General features: G+C 43.4%; 1 long non-coding RNA gene across 1 annotated transcript in view; it reads right to left on the minus strand.

The window, feature by feature from the left end:
• Nucleotides 1-20,078, minus strand: part of LOC137571641 (uncharacterized) — a 114,578-nt gene extending 94,500 nt beyond the window's left edge. The window contains exon 1 of the long non-coding RNA XR_011031397.1: nt 19,960-20,078. This is a non-coding gene — a long non-coding RNA (uncharacterized lncRNA). The remainder of the gene's footprint in view (nt 1-19,959) is intronic.
• Nucleotides 20,079-20,529: the final 451 nt, after the last annotated feature.

A 20,529-nucleotide genomic window follows, 5' to 3' on the forward strand; every position in this document is an offset into this window, starting at 1 on the left:
ACTATTCCCAGCAGCGACACAGAGCACAATGCTATACAGTGGCGGGTGAGCGGTGTACCACTATTCCCAGCAGCGACACAGAGCACAATGCTATACAGTGGCGGGTGAGCGGTGTACCACTATTCCCAGCAGCGACACAGAGCACAATGCTATACAGTGGCGGGTGAGCGGTGTACTACTATTCCCAGCAGACACAGAGTGGCAGTAAACAGAATGCTATATAGTGTGGCTGAGCGAGGTACACAGAGTGGCAGTAAACAGAATGCTATATAGTGTGGCTGAGCGAGCGGTGTACTACTATTCCCAGCAGACACAGAACAGTAAACAGAATGCTATATAGTGTGGCTGAGCGAGGTACACAGAGTGGCAGTAAACAGAATGCTATATAGTGTGGCTGAGCGAGCGGTGTACTGCTATACCCAGCAGACACAGAACAGTAAACAGAATGCTATATAGTGTGGCTGAGCGAGGTACACAGAGTGGCAGTAAACAGAATGCTATATAGTGTGGCTGAGCGAGCGGTGTACTACTATTCCCAGCAGACACAGAACAGTAAACAGAATGCTATATAGTGTGGCTGAGCGAGGTACACAGAGTGGCAGTAAACAGAATGCTGAGCGAGCGGTGTACTATTATTCCCAGCAGCGACACACAATGACTGGGGGGGACCCTGGCTAGCGTGGCTGGAGAGCGAACTACCCTGCCTGCCTACCCAAAGCTAAACCCACAGACAAATGGCGGAAATATGACGTGGTTCGGGTATTTATTTACCCGAACCACGTGACAGTTCGGCCAATCAGAGCGCGTTCGGGTCCGAACCACGTGACCCGTTCGGCCAATCACAGCGCTAGCCGAACGTTCGGGGAACATTCGGCCATGCACTCTTAGTTCGGCCATGTGGCCGAACGGTTTGGCCGAACACCATCAGGTGTTCGGCCGAACTCGAACATCACCCGAACAGGGTGATGTTCTGCAGAACCCGAACAGTGGCGAACACTGTTCGCCCAACACTAGATGTTACAGAGTAGCATGGCAAGTCACATGCGTATAAAGGAGGGTCATTAATGGTACAATTTTCTCATCAGATTCGATCTTTCTATGCACTTTTTACAATCGTAAGTAATCGAAAGGTAATTATCGATTGTCCCCATATATGGGTCAATTAAGGCATTTTCTTTCTGCATATACGACCGTAAAAATTCAACTTTTCGATTGATTACATTTTCTGTTCCAATCGACCATAGAATTGTTTTACAATGATTTTCACCACAAACTGTGCAGTTTTCTGTACAATTCAATCATAAAAAGTGCATTGAAAGATCGCATCTGATGAAAAAATTGTACTGTTAATGGGCACCTTTAGATAGTGTACAAGAGTAATGTATCAATATACTGTGCAGCTGAGTAATGGCTCATACACACGGGTTACAACTGTCGCCGCAACCACGTGGCACGCGCGTTTTGCAGTGACAGGTCCCCCATGTGTATAACAAGCGCGCCCCGAACCGTCGCTAGTTAGAGCTGTCGCCAGGTTATTGGTGTAGCCAATCGCCGGCAACAGCTGTCGCCACAACTTTGCCGCAACTGTCGCTAGTCCGCCGCGCATACTGCGTGTGTATGCGGACTAGCGACAGCAACCCATGGACCATGGACGGAGCTTCCGGCGGGGGGGAGGAACCTTCGGCGTCAGCTTCCACCGCATCTCTGTCCCTCTGTGCGCCGTGTGTGCGGCTGCTGCACAGAGGGACCTGACGACGAACTGTCGCTGCTTTTTTTTTTTTTGTCTCTATAGAGACATTTGTGCCTCGTGTGTATGAGGCTTTACTGGTGATCAATGTATCTTATTGCACTTCTTCTGCCCTGGCCATGAATGACCAAGGATCCTGTGTTTCCAGCCTATGCATAGGAGTCTCAGAGAGCATCTTTATCTCTCTGGAGAGTTAATATGTGCTGCTCCGCACAGGTCCATAGTTTGTGTGCCTAGGGATTTTGGTGACAGCTGGGAGCCCGGGAGTCGGGACTATACAGAGCTACATGCATGGAGCTGGAGTTTTGAAGGGGTCCTTTACATTAGGGGAATTAAGATAAGTATAGTTCACATATCTTTCTGGACATACCATTAAAAGAGTAACCCCACCCAATGCTGTGTAATGAAAAGAGTCTAGGTGTGAGCATATATAAAATTCAGATCCGTACACACACTTTATCTGCATTGCCTTTAAGGCTTTGTTCACATCTAAAATCGGAATCGCAGATGGCCACGTTTTGCGATTTTGTGAGTGATTTTTTTCCCCCTCCCGTGCGCGCTATGATTTTGTGTACAGCACTTTTCAAAGCACTATTGCACAGCGATGCTATATTTTCACTTCCTGACACACCTGATCTCAACACAGAGCCAGGGTTTATATGTTCTTGTTGTTTGGGCATGGGTTTCTTAGGGGCACTGTGATTTCCTATGACATCCCAAAAACTTACTGACAAGTTAATTGGTTCCTCCCAAAATTGGCCTAAAGCCTTGTACACACTTTCAATTATGATTGGCCAATCACTGATCGATTTTTCCACTTCCATGTAGTATGAGGGTATACCTACATAATCTACTCAATATCTGTTGACCCTCATAAAACATGGAGATGGTAACATTTCTCAGTGATTGGCCAATCAAAATTAAAAGTGTATACCAGACTATGGTAGAGAGCTAAAGCTTGGTAAACAATTCAATTATGATTGGTCAATCACTGATCATTTTTACCACTTTTATGTAGTATGAGGGTTTACCTACACAGTCTGCTCATAGTATTTAATATTTGTTGACCCTCATATTGCATGGAGGTGTTTAAAATTGTCAGTGATTGGCCAATCATAATTGAAAGTGTGTACTAGGCTTTAGACTATTAACTAGGGTAAGGATTAGATTGTGTGCTCCTCGGTACATTTACTGACATGAATATTAATTCTGTGAAATATAAATGCATAATAATAATTGTTGTTAATATTTATACTAATAATAGTAGTCAGGCCATCCTCATCCCATAGGTATCATGAGTTTCATGAGTTATATGTTCTCGTTGTTTGGGCATGGGATTCCTAGGGGCAGGCAGGGTCATTGTGCAACCACAAGAAGAAGTGGGTCCTGTACAGGAACAGAGGACTCAAAAAGAATCTGAAAAGACCATCCAGAGGTTTCCCACTACTGAGGTACGTCATTCATTTTTTCACCTTCTTATCAGAGGTTTGCTTTAAACTCCAAGACCTACTGGAATGGATCAAAATATCATAACAAGGTGAGAAACAAGCCAGGGAGGCATCCCTTGTGCAGCACATTGCAGTCTGGACATCTGATCAAAACTGATTAAACGTATCGCTGTGTGTTGTTTTACTGCACATAACACTTGCTACATCACTCCACCACCGCCTCCCTTCCTACCCCTCACTGATGTCATCAAGTCAATCATTTTCCACTACTATCAACCTCAGTTCCATTCAGATTGCAGTGTGTGTAGCTAGTTAAGCTGGCCAATGGCCACATATATTCAGATAGTCGGGTGATCTCTCTCACAATCAGCACTCCTCGATATATATAGGGATGGTGGGAAATGACTTCCTATTGGGACAGAGATGGAATCAGTTATTTTTTGCAGATGTAAGCTATTATGCACAGAACCGCATTTCTGATCGGCAACTGTGGCACACTTCTGCATTCTCTGAAAGGCCTTATACTTCTGAGTCACCTGATTGGCCTAAAATTTTCATGGTAATCCAAGTTCCGCAGTAGAATTCTGCATTCTCTGATTGGTCCAATGCTTAATGAGATATTTATGATTTCCCCAAACAAATTTCCGCCACAGTAAGGCAATCGGAAACTATCAGAAAATCATCACTAGATATAAATACTGATAATGATACACCATGCTTTAACCTCAATTCTGATCAGATCTGTGTTGAGTTTATTAGATCTGTGGTTGTGTAGGTACAATTGGTAAACCCTTGAAATGGGAAAAAGTCACTTTAGTGCAAAGCAGTTTTGGTGAATTTTAGACACATGAAGTAACAGCGTAATTCCTGATGTCAAAAACTTGTGATGTCTACTCTCATGTCATGTTTTAAAGTTATTGTAACGATTGGTGTAGCAAACAGACGTCTGATTATTGTGTGATCTGCAGTATCACCAATAAATCAGACACTATACCTGATTATATGGTGATCTGCAGAATCACCAATAATGCAAGTATAGCTAACACGGTAATTGCAAGTGTATAGTGCTTGGTGCAACAGTAATACTGATTAGTTTTGGCAGAACCTCACCAGAGGAGCTTGTGGGTACTATCAGTAATGAACCTCACCAGTGGCAAGGGCTCACTGGTGAGTGGAGTGGTCAGACAGATCGGTTCGGCAACAGACAGGAGGATACAGTACAAAATCGGCAGGCAAAAGGATAGAGATATTTCAGGCAGAGTCAGCAACAGGATCAGATGGGCTAAAGTACAGAATCGTTAGCGTAGGAATAGTCAGAAGAGAGCCAGAGTCATACACAGGTAATCAAGCAATAATAACAATAGTAATAATAATTCCTAGTCTTGTGTGAAATCCCTGGTTTCCTCCCAGATCAAAGCACACCGCAACTATCTAAGGTCTGAGTGCTCACACGAAGCATTCACAACAGCAGACAGTTTGCAAGTGATTCTCGGAGGCTTAAGAAGCGGAGGAGACCCCCTCGGCCACGCCCACACCCATCAGCCAATCAGGACTGCCGAGAGTCACCTCTGACGTCAGCCGACCGGCAGGTCAGCTGACGTGCCTTCTCCCCGCATAAAGGTCCTGTCTGTGCGCGCGCGACAAAGCCACTCTATGAGCCACTGACAATCCCCTCCTCGACGTGCTAGACGCTGGAGGGGCAAGAGAAACACCCAACAGGGAAACTGAAGCAGCTGCGGGGGCATCCTGACTGCCCGCAGCTGCGTCTACAGAGAATGTTACAGTACCCCCCCCCCTTGAGGCGTGGACTCCGGACACGGTCTACCTGGTTTCTCAGGATGTAATTCATGGAACTTTTCCTTAAGTTCCTCCGCATGCATACGATGCCCTGGTATCCAAGATCTCATACCCCTTCCAGTGAACAAGATACTGTATGGAGTTCTGCACCCATCGAGAGTCCAAAATTTGCTCTATCTCAAACTCAGGTTCCCCATTAATCACCACAGGGTGGGGGGGGGGGGGAGAGGAATCCACATGCACAGCAGGCTTCAACAGAGACACATGGAATGACTTCACACCTCTCATACTGGAAGGTAGAGAAATGACATATGTGACACTATTGATCTTTTTGGGCCACGGGGTATGGGCCTACAAATCTAGGACCCAATTTCGCAGAGGGCTGTTTTAAAGCCAAAAGCCTGGTAGAAACCCACACCATATCACCTGGTGAAAAATCGCACTCCACAGAGTGTCTCTTATCTGCCTGTTTTTTCTGGGGCTGAAAGGCCTTTCCTAGGTTTCTTTTGACCAAACTCCAAATCTACTTCAAAGTTCCCTGCCACTCTTACAGGGTAGGAAAAGGAGATGGCACTACTGGCAGTGGAGAGAACTTGGGCAATCTCCCAGTTACTACCTGGAACGGGGAGAAACCTGAAGAGGTGCTCTTTAAGTTATTATGAGCAAACTCTGCGAATGGCAAAAATTTCACCCAGTCCAATTGAGCATCTGCCACATAGCACCTGAGGAACTGCTCAAGGGACTGGTTAACCCTTTCCGTTTGCCCATTAGTCTGTGGGTGGTAGCCGGAGGAAAATGATAGGTTCATACCTAAGTGATGACAGAATGCCCTCCAGAACTTGGAAACGAACTGGACTCCCCTGTCTGACACCACATTCTCCGGGATCCCATGCAACCGGAAAATGTGGTGAATGAAGAGTTCTGCTAGTTCTTAAGCAGAGGGGAGTCCGTTCAGCGGGATAAAATGGGCCATTTTACTAAACCTATCGACTACCACCCAGATGACTGTTTTCCCCTCAGATCTGGGCAACTCACCCACAAAGTCCATGGGCAGATGGGTCCATGGTTGTTCAGGCACTGGTAGAGACTGTAGAGTACCCACAGGAGCACGCCTGGATGGCCTACTCCTGGCACACACAGAGCAATCTCCGACAAACTCTTTACAATAAGACACAATGAATGGCCACCAAACACATCTGTCTAGCAGCTCCTGCGTTCTGGCAACCCCTGGATGCCCTGCATTCTTATGAGAATGGAAAACATAAAGAATTTTTAATCGGAACTGTAGAGGTACAAAGAGAACCCCATCTGGTTTCCCTTCGGGAACCTCCTGCTGATAAGGTTTCAGCGTAGATGCCCAATCCTCCCAAGTCTCAGTAGCAGCAATAATCACTTTGCTTTCGGGAGTCGAGGGCTGTATTGTCTCGGGCTCAAAACATCTGGATAATGCATCAGCCTTGACGTTCTTACTACCAGGTTTGTAGGTAATAATGAATCTGAACCTCGTGAAAAACAGAGACCAACGGGCTTGTCTGGGACTGAGACGTTTGGCCCCTTCAATATACTCTAAGTTCTTGTGATCAGTATAGACTGTGATAGTATGTTTAGCCCCCTCAAGCCAATGTCGCCATTCCTCAAATGCAAGTTTGATGGCCAACAGTTCTCGATTCCCAATATCATAATTTCTCTCGGCAGGGGAAAACTTCAGAGAGAAAAAAGCACAAGGGTGCAATCTGTCCTGCAGACCGGAGTGCTGAGACAATACAGCCCCAACCCCGATCTCTGAAGCATCCACTTCAGCAATGAATGGGAGAGTAATGTCCACATGTCTCAAAATGGGGGCAGAGCAGAACAATTTTTTAAGTGATGAAAATGCAGACTGTGCTTCTGCTGACCAATTGTAGGTATCTGCCCCCTTTTTGGTCAACTCAGTGAGGGGTGAGACCACAGAAGAAAATCCTTTGATAAACTTTCTATAATAGTTGGTGAAGCCAAGAAATCGCTGGAGCGCCTTCAACCCCAAAGGTTGAGGCCACTCCAGGACAGCAGAAACCTTCTTGGGGTCCATAGAAAGTCCTGCTGTGGAAATTATGTACCCCAGGAAGGGAACTTCAGACACTTCGAAAAGACACTTCTCGAGTTTCGCATACAAGGAATTCTGTCGTAGTTTCACATGTTCCCTGTGTTCAGCAATATTAGATGAAAAAATGAGTATGTCATCTAAATAGACTAGGACGAGCTGCCCCAGAACCTCCCTAAAGACTTCGTTAATCAACTCCTGGAAGACGGCAGGTGCGTTGCACAACCTGAAGGGCATCACCGGGTACTCGTAGTGCCCATCGGGTGTGTTGAACGCCGTCTTCCACTCGTCACCCTCTCTTATGCGAATCAGGTTGTATGCCCCCCTGAGATCGAGTTTAGTGAAGACACCCGTATTAGTAATCTGAGCGAACAAGTCATCAATCAGAGGAAGAGGGTAACGATTTTTTACAGTAATTTTGTTCAATCCTCTATCAATCAATGCATCGCCGAAGGCCACCGTCCTTCTTTTTTACAAAAAAGAAACCTAACGGATGAAACCTTTGGCTAAATTTTCTTTAATATACTCCTGCATGGCAAGTTTCTCAGGCCCGAAAGGTTATATAAATGGCCTCTAGGGGGCATACAACCTGATCTTAAGTCGATGGGGCAGTCAAAACTTCTATGAGGAGGAAGTTTGTCTGCCGCCTTGGGACAGAAAACGTCAGCAAAATCAGAATACTGAATAGACTCAACCTATTTTCTCAACCTCAGAGATCTTGGATTGTCTGATTTGCATCGGTTCGTCCTGAGGAGGAGAGGAAGGGGCAGGAGCGGAGAAAGGAACAGGGGAAAGTCTTCCTGACGCTCTACCTCGAGTTTGCCTTTGGTAACGAACTAGACGGGCAATCTTGACAGCTAAAGAGATTGCCTCGTCTACTGTTTTAGGTTCTGGGTGGCTTAACATCAGATCAACAACAGCATCAGATAACCCCGATAAAAAACAGACTAGTAAAGCATACTGCCCCCATCTGGCTGACACCGCCCACTTTCTAAACTCAACAGCGTACGTTTCAACAGTGTTATGACCTTGTCGGAGAGTTTTGAGTCTCCTCTCTGACGTCATAGCTAAATCTGGATCATCACATATAATAGCCATTGCTTTAAAAAACTCTTGAACTGATGTTAATGCCTCATGACCAGTGGGAAGACCCAAGTCTGCGAGTCACCAGATAATAAAGTCTTTATAAAAGTAACTCGCTGAGTCTCAGAACCCAAAGATACCGGGCGTAACTCAAAATATGATAGATAACGATTCTTAAAGTTTCAAAAATCAGACCAATGCCCTGAAAATCTTTCAGGATGAGGCATCCTGGGCTCACTAACCACAGGGGATGACACTGATGCATTGGTCTTTTGAAGTCGGGTCACTACCTCAGACAATAAGTTAATTTGTGTCTGTTGTGTGTTGACCGTATTGGTAAGATAGTTAACGGCCGTGGTCAACAGTTTGACCTCAGTGCATAGTGTCGCCATAGACATTTTTGGTCTGCTGTTCTGTAACGATTGGTGTAGCAAACAGACGTCTGATTATTGTGTGATCTGCAATATCACCAATAAATCAGACACTATACCTGATTATATGGTGATCTGCAGAATCACCAATAATGCAAGTATAGCTAACACGGTAATTGCAAGTGTATAGTGCTTGGTGCAACAGTAATACTGATTAGTTTTGGCAGAACCTCACCAGAGGAGCTTGTGGGTACTATCAGTAATGAACCTCACCAGTGGCAAGGGCTCACTGGTGAGTGGAGTGGTCAGACAGATCGGTTCGGCAACAGACAGGAGGATACAGTACAAAATCGGCAGGCAAAAGGATAGAGATATTTCAGGCAGAGTCAGCAACAGGATCAAGTGGGCTAAAGTACAGAATCGTTAGCGTAGGAATAGTCAGAAGAGAGCCAGAGTCATACACAGGTAATCAAGCAATAATAACAATAGTAATAATAATTCCTAGTCTTGTGTGAAATCCCTGGTTTCCTCCCAGATCAAAGCACACCGCAAGCAGTGGCGTAGCTAAGGAGCTGTGGGCCCCGATGCAAGTTTTACATTGGGGCCCCCCAAGCACTCCATACATAACAATTGATGCGGTGCACCAAAACCTGCCAATGGCAACTACAGTGTCAGAGGTGCAAGAAGGGGATGGGGAACAGCTTGTTAATGATTACCATTATTCAAAGTATCTATAGAAGTGATTATTATGAGCAAAGGACCAATAGAGAGCTAATACTGTCGTTTAGGGAGGGCCCTTTCGGGGCCCCTCTGGCCCAAGGGCCCCGATGCGGTCGCTACCGCTGCACCCCCTATTGCTACGCCCCTGACCGCAACTATCTAAGGTCTGAGTGCTCACACGAAGCATTCGCAACAGCAGACAGTTTGCAAGTGATTCTCGGAGGCTTAAGAGGCGGAGGGGACCCCTCGGCCACGCTCACACCCATCAGCCAATCAGGACTGCCGAGAGTCACCTCTGACGTCAGCCGACCGGCAGGTCAGCTGACGCGCCTTCTCCCCACATATAGGTCCTGTCTGTGTGCGCGCGCGCGACAAAGCCACTCTAAGAGCCACTGACAATCCCCTCCTCGGCGTGCTAGACGCTGGAGGGGCAGGAGAAACACCCGACAGGGAAACTGAAGCAGCTGCGGGGGCATCCTGACTGCCCGCAGCTGCGTCTACAGAGAATGTTACAGTTATCATGTGCATTGATTATTTCATGTCTATTGGTTCCTTTGAATTGACTTTTTGGGCCATATGCAATTCACTTTTTCACCTGAGTTTTCTCCTAGGAGATACATTTTCATCTTGTATTTAAAATAACTTTTCAGCATTTTGCAAGTGAAAAAGTACCAAAATGTAGTTGTAAACTACTATCAAAATTATTTTGAGTATTTTCTTGCATGCTGGTGGTTTAAAAGGCATTGTATTTAGTAACTGTAAAAATATCACCTAGTAGAAAACTTGGGTGAAAAAAGTGAATTGCATATGGGCCTTCATTACAGAACGTTGGAGGCTGCTATCCTCTTGAACTTTTTGTAAAAAAAAAAAAAACAATAAAAAAAAAAAATCTGTGTTATGTTTGGTGACAAACCTACCAAAATGATTTCTGAAAGAAACACACAGATCAGGTATTTAATTTTCCTCTAAATGACCTGAACCGCAGGCTTGCTCCAGCACAGTGACTCTGCAAGCATTTAGTGTGAGAAGTGAGCACACATACACTTCTGTGCATTTTTCAGCAACACAATGTTACAGACTGATACATATTTATACACTTTGCTGATAAATGCACAGAGTGCATAAGTATTCTCAGACTGTAACATTTAAAATATATATATTCATACCCCTAGCAAATTTTGACTTAAAGTTGCTTTTATTCAACCAGCAAGTAATTTTGTGACAGGAAATGACATAGTTTTCTCCCAAAAGATAATAAGACAATGTACAAGAAAAAACAAGAAAAAAAACATTTCTCAGCTTTTATTTACATTTGAGCAAAAAGTGTCCAGTCCACAATTATTCCTACAGCAATCAAACACTTCCTATAATTGCAGACCAGCTTTTTGCATGTCTCCAGAGGTATTTTTGCACATTCATCTTTAGCAATGAGCTCCAAATATTTCAGGTTGGAGGGTCTTATTGCCATCACCCTAATCTCTAGCTCCCTCCACAAATTATCAATTGGATTCAAGTCAGAACTCTGGCTGGGCCACTTCAAAACATTAATGTTGTTGTCTGCTAACATTTCTTCATCACGTTTGCTGTGTGTTTTGGGTCATTGTCATGCTGAAATATCCACTGGTGCCCAAGGCCAAGTTTCTCTGCAGACTGCCTGATGTTGTCATTGAGAATCCTCATGCTCTTTTTTCATAGTGCCTTATACTGTGATTAGGTTCCCTGGTCCATTGGCTGAAAAACAACCCTAAAGCATTAGGTTCCCACCACCTTGTTTGACAGTGGGGATGGTGTTCTTTGGGCTGAAGGCTTCTCCTTTTTTATGTCAAATGAAGGAGACATCATTGTAACCAAACAATTAAATTTTTGTTTAATCTGACCATAACACAGAAGACCAGAAGTGTTCTTCTATGTCTAAATAAGAATTTGCAAAGGCCACGCAAGCTTTTGTGTGCCTTATCTGGAGAAGTGGCATCCACCTTGGTCTGCATCCGTGGAACCCAGCAGTGTGCAGTGTCCATTGGATTGTCTGCCTTGAGACATTGCCACCAGCAGAGCCCAGATTCACTAGGATGGCCTTGGTGGTGATCCTTTGATTCTTTTTCACCTCTCTTACTATAATCCTGGCCAGCACAGGTGTCACTTTGGGATTCCGACCACATCCTCTGAGATTTTCCACAGTGCGGAACATCTCGTATTTTTTAATAATAATTTCCACTGTAGCCACTGGAACTTGAAAACATTTAGAAATGGCCTTGTAGCCCTTTCCTGACTTGTGAGAAGCCACAATGCGCAGCCACAGGTCCTCACTGAGCTCCTTTGTCTTAGCCATGACTGTCCACAAACCAACTGCAGAGAGCTGCTGGTTTTCACCTGTTGAGTTGATTAAAACAGCTGTTCCCAATTAATCAGGTTAATCAGGATGCTATATGGAATGGTATACAACTTTGGATTTTCCCACAGACTGTGACAGTTTGTGAAGGGTATTAATAATTTTGGTCTGGACACTTTTTGCTCAAATGTAAATAAAAGCTGAGAAATGTTTATTTTTTCCCCCAATAATGCACATCGTCTTTCCCCATCAAAAAAATGTACTTGCTGGTTGAATAAAAGTAACTTTTAGTCAAAATTTGCCAGGGGCATTAATAATTATGGGCAGCTCTATATATATATATATATATATATATATATATATATATATATATATATATATATATATATATATATATTACACACATACATACATACAACATACATACACAGGATATATGTACATTTCTCCCAGAGTGAAATGCACTAAAGGTTAAAATGTATATTTTTCCTATGCCACTGTCACAGTAGGTAGCAGAAACCTGACAGATCTCGCGGGTTTTGGATTTCTCAACCTCCTTATGCAGGATTCTCAGGACTTCTATCATTCTTTACAAAAGCACACAGAAATCAGGACTTTATCCCACTGGTGAAAGTTCTGGGCCAACATCTGCACGGCTGCCTCTTTAGGCTAGAGGCTAGCAGTGCATCTGTTGCTATAGAGTGGGGAGGAGTGATGATGAACAGCACACAACAGAGCGGTTTCCAGCAGGCAAGGCCCATAGAAGAACGATAAAGGGGGGAGGGTTCAGAATTCACTAAAGATCCAGCATGCCAGATATTTATGTGACATAGAGGGTCTCCTTCCTACACCTGCTACATCCTCACTTGAAGCAGTCCTCCCCACAGGCGACCTCGCCTATGTTTATTCCAGCATGTGTAAGTAACTTAATGAAATAAAAAGTCATTGGAAGTCAGAATTATTTACATTTCACTGGTCATCTCTACTCTTTAATGCAAGGTATACAATTATGACAAGCTATAGCATCATAATTCTTATAATTGTACAGGGTGGTGCATGACAGACCAGCCCAGCTGTCTGTCATGAGCGTAAGTATACAGGCAGACGTCAACCGGTTTCCCTGCACCTATTACTCTATCCCTGCTGTGTGTGTGCCCTCTCTGGCTTCATTGAAGCCTGTGTCACCTGCATTTGCTGCCATATGAGAGCATTACCCATATGGAAGCAAATTTAGGTGACACAGGCTTCAATGAAGCCTGGGAGGAGTGAGTAAGCAGGGACTGGCACTTGTGACAGGCAGCTTGGTGGTCGTTCGTGCTCCACGCTGTAATTCATCCATAGGAGAGGAGATAAGAAGAAACGAAAAGTGTTCAATCCACTGGTTGTGGGGCCCATACACCTAATGATTTTCCCACCAATATACAGCCGATCCGATCACAGTGATCGAATCGGCTGTGAAATCCCGCACACACCGCTGACATAACGATCGATTTCTGTCCGAAATTGATCGTTCCCGTCAATTCCCGTCGATCCGTCCATGCGGAAGATTTTTCTGGATCGCCGGCGGGTCGGGAGTGCGTCGATAGCAGCGTTCGAATGCCCGACGACCGACGCAATACAGCGGGTATACATTACCTGTTCCGCTGGCGCGACTCCCCTGGTCCCGGCTGTCTTCTTTCCGCGCTGGGTTCCGGACCGCTGCAGCTACACAGAACTTCCTGTCCCGGCAGGAAGTTTAAACAGTAGAGCGCCCACTATTGTTTAAACTTCCCCTGGACAGGAAATTCAGTAGCTGCTGGAACGGTCTGGAGCCCGGAGAGGAGAAGAAGACAGCGGGGACCAGGGGAGTCGCGCCGGCGGAACAGGTAATGTATGCAGGTGGGGGGGGGGCGGCAGCAGCGGCAGCTCCACAGATTGTGATCGGTTTCAGGCTGAAATCGATTCACAATCTGTTTGCAGTAAAGGTGGCCATACGACGATCCCTCTTTGATTAGATTCGATCAGAGAGGGATCTATCTGTTGGTCGAATCTGTTGGCAAATCGACCAGTGTATGGCCACCTTTACAGACCTCCTCCTAAACAGGCTCCTGGAAACTGCAAATCACTGGTATTAAGGTGCGTACACATGCACTACATCTGGCAACACGGGTCTTTCAGACCCTCCCGCTGGGTGGACGTTCAGCCGACAGTAGTGCGTGCGTACGCGCTGTCGGCAGACTGATAAGGCTGTTTCTGCACGTCCGCCCAGCGGGAGGGTCCGGCGGACCCGTTGTTGCTGCCGGTAGTGCGTGTGTACGCACCTTTAGGTTACTTTCACACTGACACTTTGCAGTGTATTATATCAGACAATATTAGTCACACACCAAACACAATGCAATTATATTGTAATAGTACATTCACATCAGTGTGTTTGCAGTGCAGTGTGAAGGAATGCGTCAGAATAATGCGAGGAATGCTGTGCAGTACCAGATACCAGGCATGTTTACAGTTGCAGTGAAGCATACTTTTTATGCACTTAATGTGCACTGAATGTGTCCCATCGCATGTAAGCACACATTGCGACTTTTCCCTTCTGTTCCATTTTGATCCAGTTTTTACATATTGTGCAATGCAATGCAGACTAGCCTTTGTTACCTCTGTCTACCCCTAAATTAGCTGCTGCCTCTCCTGGGTTCACTCCAAAATCCTATCAGTTCAAAATAAAAATGCAAAATGAAAATATGTGAATGATCTTTTCTGGGCCAGCTAGATTAAAGAAACCCGCATTGCACAATATAAAATATAAGGAGATTAACCCTATTTGTAGATTAGTAATAGAGAACTATTGTTATTTGCAGCAATTTAAACCCTCGTTAAGGGTTGCTCTTAACATTAAAAGCCAGTCTCCACAGTGATTTAGTTATTTCAATACTGTGTTAACAATTAGCCTAGGCCTAGCAGCCTGCCTCCCAGTTCGTGTAAAAATACAGTGCTAAATTGTACTTTTTCCTGTGCTTGATTCCAAATGACTCCCCACACTTAATTATGAGGATGAGAGGGGGAGCCTTATTCCTCTTTGTTATAGGATAAACTTTCAGTAATCCCAAACAAAGGAACCAGTTCTGGAAGATATGGGATTTGCAGCCGGATTATGGTTTCAGAGATAATAATGTGCAGTCAGTAGAAGCTCGGTTTTATTTTAATTTTAATAAGATGGTAAACAAACCGGTGATGACATGGCTGAAGCAGAGAAGAGCCCTATTCTGCTACAGTGCTTGGCCACGTTCTATTATTATATGTGCGCTAAATTAATAACACAGCCAGATTAGACTGGCCACAGTCTATTAAAAGGACAATGCATTGCACTGCGCAGAGTGGCTCCAGCCCTACATCATGCGCTGCCTCAAAGAACTCACTGCAAATGACAAATTTTAAACCGCTTTGATTGACGTACATTCTCATTTCCCATTACAGAGTGTAGAACTGACTGGGGGTAGCTCTGATTAGGAATGAATTTGCTGATATATATATATATATTTATTTATTTATATATATTTTTTTTTAAATCATCAAGGCTCTTCTGCTTTGCACTGTGTCAGAGACTGCTGTGCAAGAATTGCTGTCACCTTACAGAAAACCGTTTGTTTTTGTTTACTCCATACAAATTTAATAGCAAATACCTGTTTTGAAAGCCTAGGCATGGGTTTGGACTGTAGAATAGGACTGTAGAACTATGTGAGTGCTTTTTGGTTTTGGTTTTTTTTTTTTATTATTTGTTGTGGGGGGGGGGGGGTCTCTGAATTTAGACCAGTTTTGTAGCGGTTCAGAATACAGAAAAAGGACTGCTGTAAAATGCTTGAGGGGGCGCTTTAGAGGACAAGAGATAAAAACAAAAATTCGCGAACTGGATCCTAAAAATAATAAGAATTGTAAAAGGTGTAATAAGAGGATGTTTTCTGTTTCCATATTACGACTCATAAACAAATCGCATTACTCACCTACACTATTTCAGATTGTGAAAAAGAGACGCATTGCCGAACACATTAGCCGATCTTGTCTGTAAATCTGTAATTTCTACAGACAGAATATATCACACTAGATTTATATAGATCTCATAACATTTTGTAGTGAGTATGTGATTATGTGATGCTGATGACCTCCTCTCTATTATTCACTGCATATGCATCTGTCAAGTCATAAGGGGAAAGGTCTGATCTCGATGTCACTGAAGGATATATATATATATATATATATATATATATATATATATATATACATATACATATACATATATATATATATATATACATATATATATATATATATATATATATACATATATATATATATATATATATACATATATATATACATATATATATATATATATACATATATATATATATATATACATATATATATATATATATATACATATATATATATATATATATATATATATATATATATATATATATATATATATATATATATATATATATATATATATATATAGTTAATCCTAATCCTGAAGATAGAACAGTACTCCTTAGATAATCGTTCTAGATACTGTTCAGATGAATACTACATGAGACGAGAACATACTAATTTCAGTTCTGCCTCAAATAGCATCTTATATTTATAATTACAAGACTATTTATAGAGGGGAAGGGGAGCATTGTAGCCGAGAGACCCTACTGCGCGCTATTTACCGGCGGTGCAGATTTGTGTAGGAAAATAATAGTCCCTCATGACATCCAGAACTCCTGTGCACTTTATCCACCCAAGTCCTGGAGGTGATGATGGACGGTGCACCTTCTGCAGCACATCCACCCTCCTGAGCCTGCCTGCTGACAGGGCGCTCAGCAGCCCCTCACGGGTTAATGTGCAGAAGAACATCTGCATTCATCTCTCTTCATTCATAGGCAATCATGCGGAGTAATGAGCACAAATATAAGGCATATGCTTGCAGCTCAATGTGTGTTTACCTGAGCGACACACTACCTGGCTACTCTGCAGGCACCAGTGCCACCCAGCAGCTGCCTGCTAATGTGCTGCCTGCACCCTGCTGGGGACAGGGGACCCTACTGGCTTTTATTAATAGCTTATAAAATCATACCTATAATAACATCAGATGGCCTTAGTCTTGGGTAATTAAAGATAAACTTACAGAGGTATGAGATAGATAGATAGATAGATAGATAGATAGATAGATAGATAGATAGATAGATAGATAGATAGATAGATAGATAGATGTAACCCATAGCAACAAAAAAAGGTTGCACACTCTGTCAGGATCAGATTGTGGCATCGCTATGGGATATTGCATTTAGCCTAAATAATTTCACTTTTGATTCGGCACACTTTCCATTCTGTTGGTCATGCTTTCTTTGTACCACATTCCTCCTGACTGCCAGCTATATATATATATATATATATACAGATAGATAGATAGATAGATAGATAGATAGATAGATAGATAGATAGATAGATAGATAGATAGAATATCATATTGCCTTATTTTTCCAGTTTCTGCGGGCAAAACTATACTGGCTTAAATTTATAGATAGCGAAAATGAAGTTGCCAGGTTGCCTTGGCTGGGGCGGGATGTTTCCATAACAACCATATATCAACGCATCCACTTGAGGCGAAAAGCATACGGTTGCTACGGGCAACTTCTCAGCTTCATTCTCAGGGAGTTTTATAAACTGTTCCCAGAAAGGCATTTGGTTGCACAAAGCCGTTCCTCTTTGAGCTGTTAATTAAGCTTAACGTGGATTATGACATAATACTTATGGGTGACTTTCTCCATAGCCTGAGTTCATTTGAATAGGTCTGTAGGGGTTGACAAAAATAAAAATATCATCCACGCTTGCCTGAATCAAGGCTATGGTGTCATAGAAAATAATGCCTCTTCACCCTGCGATCTATATGAACTTATTTGCCTTGCGAGTATTCTGTTCACAGTCTCCAAGCCTCCTGTATTGTGATATCAGCTCTATTCATCATAACCAGAGGGAAAGACTTTACACAGATACAAATACCCAATGCCGGTGTGACCATGAAAGCTGATCAACAACGGCAACATCTTTTTGTTCCACGTCCTGTTACGGTGCAAACCTTGATTTCTTTTCCTTAGCTCGCCTAGAAAGTAATGGTCCTTCCCCAGTCAGGTGCTTATTTCACGCGTGTTCCGGCTACATTCACACCTCACAGAACTTTTCTATTACTTGTTTAACCCCATGATGTTCCATGTATGCCACGCTGACCTGTAGCTAATAAATAGTACCATAAAATCAGAGCAGGTCATTGCACAAGGGGGGAAAAGCCAAAGGTGGATTACTGCCATTTTAGGCTGCAATGAGGAAGCCTCCTTAATCCTTATACAAACAGGGGGGTGCAAAAGGGGAGAAAGCTACGAGCCCCCCCCCCCCCCCTGCTGTGCAAGATTTATATATATATATATATATATATATATATATATATATATATATATATATATATATATATATATGTGTGTGTGTGTGTGTGTGTGTGCGTGTGTGTGTGTGTGTATGTGTGTGTATGTGTATATATATATACTGTGGCCATGTCTGCATTATAAAATGCAATAATTTATTTCTTAAATAGAACTGTAACAAAATATGTGTTTAATTTTTTTTACTACTACTGCAAGTGCTGCATTGCTATGAGTTTGTCTTTGTTTCTTTTGAAAAGCACAATATTTCCAAGGCAGCCGTTATTGTCCCTAAAAACTTGTCATCTGTGGTGGTAAATCGTTACAACGTGCAGCCCAACCAAACGCAAAAATCGTGATAAAAAAAATCCCCCACTCCAGTTTGTTGATAAGATACACAAGGAGTGGCAAAAATAATTCTTAAGAGGATGGCAATATTAAAATATGAAGAGATCAGTTCAACCTTGCAATGTCTCCTTCTGATAAAAAGGAAAGAGAGAGAGAGAGAAAAAAAATCTTTATCAAATCCCTATTCTATGGCTTCAATAAACAGAACCCATTACCTCACGGCTGCTTTTGTTGGCCCTATACAAGAGAGAACAAAATGGTTATTCAGGGGAACGCTTTAGATTTTTATTGTGGGTAGTATGCACAAAGAGCACTGTTATTGTATTAAAAAGAACCATCTGTAGCAGAAACAATGCCATCAAATTATCTTTGAATACCCACTGAAAAATATAAAGCTTTTTTTTTCCTTCTGTACGGTGGGGGCATACAGCAGTGTTAGGATAACTGATTTTTTGTGTGAGTGTGTGTGTTGTTGTCGGTTCATTCTTCTTTTAAAAAACAGCCATTTGGGTTTTAAGCCATAAACGCTGCTTCTTGTTCCAGGAGCTGCAGTGAGAGGCTGGCCAGGCGCTGGAGAGCACAGGACGGATGGAGGCAGCTTGTGCTGCTGCTGCTGGTACTGATGCTGCTGCTTCTTGCCCGGGATACAGAGATAGATGGATGGATGGATGGAGAGGGGTGAAGGTCTGGGGCTACAATGCCATGCCATAGGGGGTTCTGCACAACACGGACTCCCCTCTTTCCTGCTGCCAATCAACTTATTGGGAAGACTACACCCCGAGTTGCTGCCACGTAAGTAGCTTCAAACCCAACTTTGACACCCCCTCCCATTGGAGCTATTTTATTTTGGATCTAAGAGCAATCAGCAAACCCGCCCATGTGCCAATCATCCGGTTAGCCGGAATTCTGGGCTCAGGCACACGAGTTCTGCTGCAGGAGGCTTGCTCTCTTGTGCAGCACACCGATCTGTCGCCACACACCTTCAGATGCAGATCGGGGGGCGACAAGCAGCTATCAGATGCCCCCGCAGGGCAGAGGCAAGAGGTGGTGGCTGCCTCTGGGTGTGGAGGGGATGCTTGTGCCCCCACCCAGGGCAGAGAGGGCTGCAGAAACTTGTACTGATTGCTCAGCTTACCAGGACAAGTTTAATAGTAACACCGGCTCACCGATTCATGTAATTTATAAGGGAGAGATTACTGTTGTGTCTGTATTACAGGGCAGCCTCCCTCTGTTCTCATTGTGTACAACCGCCATTACATTAGTTCTAAGAACATTATTATTATTATTATTATTATTATTATTATTATTATTATTATTATTATTATTATTATTATTATTTTAGTTTATATTTTGCAGCAAAGTTCTGCCTGGTCTTTGTACACAGCTGATCTAGGGGTTTGTGTTTTTGTACATTAAAGTGTTCCTCCTATACACAGACATGTAGGCAGCACTGATATTACTCTGTCCCCAGCATTCCTCCTCTTACACGGATGCCGGAGGCTGACTGGTGCCTTGCATGTGCCTCACTGTTGTTATTAATCAGTAGTAATGAAAAACGTTTTGGCTAAGCGTCTGGTTGCTATGGGAACCGAGACATACCTGGTCCTGGACCAGCCCAGGTTTCCTCCTTGCCAGCGGTAGCTAGGACACTGCATGAAATGAGTTGGTGGCTGTCTGATAGTTTTCCTCCTAGCTGTAGTCTGACATAGGAGTGCCAGGCTTCCCATGTGCCTGTGGCAGGACCTATGCTGTCAGAAACCACCAAAATCAGCCGTTGGGTTACTCTCTGGCGCCCCTGGTGACAGTACCTGGAATGATCATCTCCATAGGCAGCATTTATTAACTCTGTATTTTTATTGCGTCACTCGTAATTGTCAGGGATGATTTTACCTGCACCTTAGGCTGGGTTTCTTCTTGCCTTACTATGGGAAGTGTAAGGGGACGCTGTACCTTCATTAATTACTTTATTCCTAATTTTCTGTTAAATAAACGGCATATCTATTTTCTGATGAAAAACTAGGCGAAGCTATGTCGAGCTGAATGATCCAGATGTGATTGACAAGAGGAAAGGTGTTGAGGGCAGGTCGTGCTGCCTTATTTGCAGCCCACTGCTTGATATAGAGCCTTTTGTTAGGCTGCACAGCTAATTTAGCGCTGATCAAAAGCGAC

The sequence above is a fragment of the Hyperolius riggenbachi genome, chromosome 4 (assembly GCF_040937935.1).
Source record: "Hyperolius riggenbachi isolate aHypRig1 chromosome 4, aHypRig1.pri, whole genome shotgun sequence".
NCBI lineage: Eukaryota > Metazoa > Chordata > Amphibia > Anura > Hyperoliidae > Hyperolius > Hyperolius riggenbachi.